Source organism: Nycticebus coucang, chromosome 15 (genome assembly GCF_027406575.1).
Source record: "Nycticebus coucang isolate mNycCou1 chromosome 15, mNycCou1.pri, whole genome shotgun sequence".
In the NCBI taxonomy this organism is placed as follows: Eukaryota; Metazoa; Chordata; class Mammalia; order Primates; family Lorisidae; genus Nycticebus; species Nycticebus coucang.
Genome location: NC_069794.1, coordinates 57,105,086 through 57,111,676, shown reverse-complemented (window position 1 = coordinate 57,111,676; position 6,591 = coordinate 57,105,086).

The window sequence follows — 6,591 nt, the reverse complement described above, 5'->3', positions numbered from 1 at the left end:
TTTATGTCAGAATTCTACCAAACCTTTAAAGAAGAACTAGTACCTATATCCCTCTTCCAAAATATAGAAAAAGAAGGAATATTACCAACACATTCTATGAAGCAAATATCACCTTGATGCCCAAACCAGGGAAAGACCCAACAAGAAAAGAAAATTAAGACCAATATCACTAATGAATATTGATGCTAAAATACTCAATAAGATCCTAACAAAGAGAATCCAATAACATATCAAAAAAATTATACACCACAACCAAGTGGGATTCATCCCAGGGTCTCAAGGCTGATTCAATATATGTAAATCTATAAATGTAATTCAGCACATAAACAAACTAAAAAATAAGGACCACATGATTCTTTCAATTGATGCAGAAAAAGCTTTTGATAATATCCAGCAACCCTTGATGATCAGAACACTTAAGAAAATTGGTATAGAAGGGACATTTCTTAAACTGATAGAGGCCATCTACAGCAAACCCACAGCCAATATGGTATTGAATGGAGTTAAATTGAAATCATTTCCACTTAATCAGGAACCAGGCAAGGTTGCCCATTGTCTCCATTGCTCTTTATCAATGTAATGGAAGTTTTAGCCATTGTAATTAGGGAAGAAAAGGCGATCAAGGGTATCCACATAATGTCAGAAGAGATCAAATTTTCACTCTTCGCAGATGATATGATCGTATATCTGGAAAACACTAGGTATTCTACTACAAAACTTTTAAAAGTGATCAAGGAATACAGCAATGTCTCAGGCCACAAAATCAACACCCATAAATCTGTAGCTTCTATATATACCAACAACAGACAAGCTGAAAAAACAGTCAAGGACTCTATTCCTTTCATCCTTTCACAGTAGTGCCAAAGAAGAAGAAATATTTGGGAGTATACCTAACAAAGGACATGAAAGATCTCTACAAAAAGAACTATGAAACTTTAAGAAAAGAAATAGGTGAAGATGTTAACAAATGGAAAAACATACCATGCTCATGACTGGGGAGAATCAACATTGTTAAAATGTCTATGCTACCCAAAGCAATATATAATTTTAATGCAATTCCTATTAAAGCTCTACTGTCATATTTTAAAGATCTTGAAAAAAATAATACTTCATTTTATATGGAATCAGAAAAAAAACTCAAATAGCCAAAATATTACTCAGCAATAAAAACACAGCAGGAGGAATCATGCTACCAGACTTGAGACTGTACTACAAATCGACAGTGGTATATGTACACCATGGAATATTATGCAGCCTTAAAGAAATATGGAGACTTTACCTCTTTCATGTTTACATGGATTGAGCTGGAACATATTCTTCTTAGTAAGGTATCTCAAGAATGGAAGAAAAAGCCCTACTATGAAACTAATTTAGGGTTTTCACATGAAAGCTATAACCCAGTTACAACCTAAGAATAGGGCGAAGGGGGAAAGGGAGGGGAGGAAGGGGGAGGTGGGTAGAGGGAAGGAGATTGGTGGGATTACACCAGCGGTGCATGTGAAACTTGGTATATGTGAAAACTTGGTAAATGTGGAATGTAAGTGTCTTGGCACAGTAACTGAGAGAATGTCAGGAAGGCTATGTTAACCAGTGTGATGAAAGTGTGTCAAACGGTCTGTGAAGCTAGTGAATGATCAATGTACACAGCTATGATTTATCAATGTACACAACTATGATTTAATAAAAATAAATAAATTCAAAAAAAAAAACAGCATGGTACTGGCACAAAAACAGAGAAGTAGATGTCTGGAACAGAATAGAGAACCAAGAGATGAATCCAGCTGCTTACTGTTATTTGATCTTTGACAAGCCATTTAAAAACATTCAGTGGGGAAAAAATTCCCTATTTAACAAATGGCGCTGGGTGAACTGGCTGGCAACCTGTAGAAGATTGAAACTGGACCCACACCTTTCACCATTAACTAAGGTAGACTTTCACTAGATAAAAGATTTAAACTTAAGACAGAAACTACAAAAATACTTGAACAAACTGCAGGGAAAACTCTTGAAGTTATCAGCCTGGGTCAATATTTTATGAGGAGGACTCCCAGGCAATTGAAGCATTATGAAGAACATAGTAAGTAAAGCAAATAGATAGCCCTCAGAATGGGAGAAAATATTTGCAGGTTATACCTCCGATAAAGGTCTAATAACCAGAATCCACAGAGAACTCAAATGTATTAGCAAGAAAAGAACACATGATCCCATCTCAGGGTGGGCAAGGGACTTGAAGAGAAACTTCTCTAAATAAGACAGACACATGGTCTACAAACACATGAATAAAAGCTCATCATCCTTTATCTTCAGAGAAATGAAAATCAAAACTACTTTGGGATATCACCTATCCCCAGTAAGAGTAGCCCACATAACAAAATCCCAAAACCAGAGATGTTTGCATGGATGTGGAGAAAAGAGCATACTTCTACACTGCTGGTGGGAATGCACACTAATATGTTCCTTCTGGAAGGATGTTTGGAGAATACTTAGAGACCTAAAAAAGGACCTGCCATTCGATCCTATAATTCCTTTATTAGGTTTATACCCAGAAGACCAAAAATCACAATACAACAAAGACATCTGTACCAGAGTGTTTATTGCAGCCCAATTCATAATCACTAAGTCATGGAAGAAGCCCAAGTGCCCATTGACCCATGAATGGACTAGCAAATTGTTGTACATGTATACCATGGAATATTATGCAGCCTTAAAGAAAGATGGAGACTTTACCCCTTTCATGTTTACATGGATGAAGCTGGAACATTTTCTTCTTAGCAAAATATCTCAGGAATAGAAGAAAAATTATCCAACATTCTAGGCCCTACTCTGAAGCTAAATTATAGCTTTCACATGAAGGCTATTACCCAATTATAGCACATGACTATGAAGAAAGGGCCAAGGAAGGTGAAGGGAGGGGGGAAGTTAGTGTGGAGGGAGGGTAATGGGTGGGGCAACACCTACAGTGCATCTTAGAATAGGTACAGATGAAACTTACTAAAGGCAGAATACAAATGCCTACATACAATAACTAAGAAAATGCCATGAAGGCTACGTTGAACAGTTTGATGAGAATATTTCAGATTGTATATGAAACCACTACACTGTACCTTTTGATTGCACTAATGTACATAGCTATGATTTAACAATAAAAAAAAACATGCTTTCATTAGTATTTCAGTTGACTGTAATTAAATAATCCTAAAATAATTCAATTAAGTGATGGACAACTGTTTATATGAACCTGTTGGTAATCTAGATGAATTTGCAGAGACCCTAAAAATTTATATGAAATTTTGAAATATAAATATAGGCATTACATAGGAGATATGCTTCAAGAATAGAGCACTTCTAGAAACTTTGAAATCACATAACATATTCGAGCTAAACAAGTGACTACTAAATTTAGGCATATTGTGCCAAGTATTACTTTTAGTTAAATGGTTAGGGTAAATTGCTTTCTCTTTCTACTTCTTCCTAATTTTCAACATTAGATCTAGAACTTTTATTTGACTCCATTCAAATCATTGTTCATGTCAAGTTATTTTGTTCACTTACTTTTCAGGTCTAAATGATGTCTACATTTCTCAGAAGAGACCATGTCTGCTCACTATTGTATCTAACACAATAATTGAACAAGAATAGGCTCTTTAAATGCCTGTTATCAATGAGTGAGAAATGTATGCTTAGAACCCAATGATAAAGTAGTGCTAGAGCTAAAATTTTTTCATAGAAAAATATCCTTAATTTGGTCAATAAAACTATGTTTTGATATGGGCAAAATTAAAATGAAACTCAAAGATTTGAACAGTGAAGAAGGCAGAATTGAAGGTAATTGATATTTGTATCCTATGAGGTTAACAGAAGAAATCAGCATCAAAGAATAAATAAATAATTTGTATAAAGAGAAATGTCAGTGCTCAACGTTTTACTGATTGAATTAGTATTTGCTTTTTTTTTTTTTTTTTTTACCATGCAAACAAAAATTAGTCTCTGGAAACTCTCAAGATAAGCTCTCCAAAGTGACATGTTAATAGTTTATAATTTTAATTCAGACATGGCATGGATTGTTCTTTGACATCCCTGGTAGAATAACTATTCTTTTCAGTGACTCGGATTTCTGCTGAAGGTACTTTTTTTTTTCCCTCATGTCATTACCGACTCACTATTTCCATACACACAGTAAATAGCCCATATGTGCTGCTGCATTTCCAATCTCAGAGAAACCCAGGCAGTATTATTGCAATTCCTTTCTCTACCTCAGACATTGTGAAAGGCATTAGTTGTAAAGTATTGTTGAGTTGACAGGTCTGGAGTTGCTGCTGACACTGTAGAAAAAGACTTCCCCAAAGGTTAAAACCTACATTTTATCAAAGAAAACAGCAATGAAAGATTTGAACTATTGTGTCTTGAATTATGGCTGGCTGAGATACTCTACTGAATCACTTAATCCTTTTAATACCTGCCTATTTTAGCTTTTATATAAGCATCTACTCATACAAAGCCTGCATCAAACTCCAAATCCACGAACTATTGAGACTGCTTGTAAGACTGATGGACTGTGTTGTGAGCTGTGAAAAGATTGAGAAAATGAGGGAATCAGTATCGCTGGAACCCAGGAGGCGCAAGCACTCAGTTACATGGACTCTTAGCCTTCCTGCTTCTAACTTATTGGATTTCTTCTTATACCAGGCTGTTTCTAACATCTGAGAACAAAATGGTGTCAGGAAAGCAGATATGTTGATGCAATTATTTTTTGTGAAGCTGCTAGGTCTATTGATTGAGATGATCACAGGAAAAATACTATACTGGCTGTTGTGCCACATGACTTTGAAATCAATTGTAGTTGGGTTCATGTCTCATGTGACAAATCTAATGGAAAAGATTGATCTGTTTAGTGCAAGGTAAGTACTTACTATTAAGATTAGATTTTGTTATGCTCCGAATAAGATAAATGAGAAAGAACAGAGAGGCAAGTCATTCTGATGTCGTTTTCCCTTGCAAGCCATGGGCAGCAATGTGATATTCTAACACCTCCCCACCATCCTTTCCATGATGGAGAAAGGTAAACACAAAACAGAGAAATAAAGAAGACTGAGTCAGTGAAAGAAGAAACCCTCCTGCTGAATAGAAATAGAAAAAATAATCCATGTACAACCTAAAAACAGCCTATAAGTAAACTTCACCTTTTAAAAATTTCTACATGTATAAAAATATCACTTTGCATTTTGGATTTATACTAATTTATTTGTCAAATATATTCAGTAAAGCTGAAAAAATCTAAATACAAAAAACAAAAGTTATGTAGCTCCAATGTTGAACATTGTAGGCCAAACAAAAATCCCCTCACCAAGGTATCTTGTAGGCCAAATAAAAATCCCCTCTACAAGGTATCTTGCTGGAACTCAAAGGAATATTTCTATAGGGAATTCATTGGGAATACATGCTGAAATACTGAGTACTTCTTGCTTCTTTGTATATAGTTGCTTATAAATTTAAATCTGGAGTTATGAGAATGAATGTTGTCATGTGAAATCAGCAGCCTACTCGTCGGTAAATGAATTTGAATGCTATTCTGTTTTAGAAGTAAAAAACTGTGGCTTGGTGTAAAAATGTATTTCTGACATTGTATAATATTTATATCAGCCCTCAAAAATTTTAGTATGTGATAGAAGATGTCATTTAAAGTTTACAAATAGTATATCCTATATTGAATTGTGAGCTACATATCCTGTTTTGTTGTTTGCAATATTGTAATGATTGACATTATTAACTTTTCCTTGTCATGTTCTCGTTAGTACTTCTCATGATGCCCTGCTGCTTAAATCTTGAACATTTTAAAAACAACACAAGTGATGTTTTATCCCTTTTGATTATATCTGTTTGTCTCTCTAAAAATTATATGTGGACAGGAATTTCCATCTACCCTGTTTCCCCGAATATCAGACATCCTCTGAAAATAAGACCTACTCACAGGAAAGATAAGACGTCCCCTGAAAATAAGACCTAGTGCATCTTTGGGAGCATACCTTAATATAAGACACTGTCTTATTTTCGGGGAAACAGGGTACGTTACTTTATTTAGAGAACCGTATGTCTTTTAGCTAAAATTTTCCAACTTTTATTTGTAAAAAATCCATATTAAGGTATATATTGTTTGCATGATAAAACAATGGATAAAAATGTAGAGAATAGACGTATGAAAAGTTTTTGTCTGATATACTTTCTTCTCCTCACAGAGTAGTAAAAAACCTTGATAAAAATATATGAATAAAAATATCAAGTATAAATACTTATGAGCGCCTGTATCACTCACTTCTTTATGAATAGGTGTAGGAGATATTCTTTCCTAATATACAAGAAAAGGCTTCAAATTGTACATATAAAATGAACATCCTGCCACTTAGAAAGAATTGTATACTGGGTAATGCAGATAAAATCTGAATATTCATTAGGAATCCATGAGCTATAAAAAGTCAAATAGGCACAAATGATTCATTCTGAAATAAAAGTAGACATTGCTCCATAAGAAAATGTATGGAAACATTAGGTGAAAGTGAGTAGTGGTAACCAGTTAACCTAAAATGAACACATGTT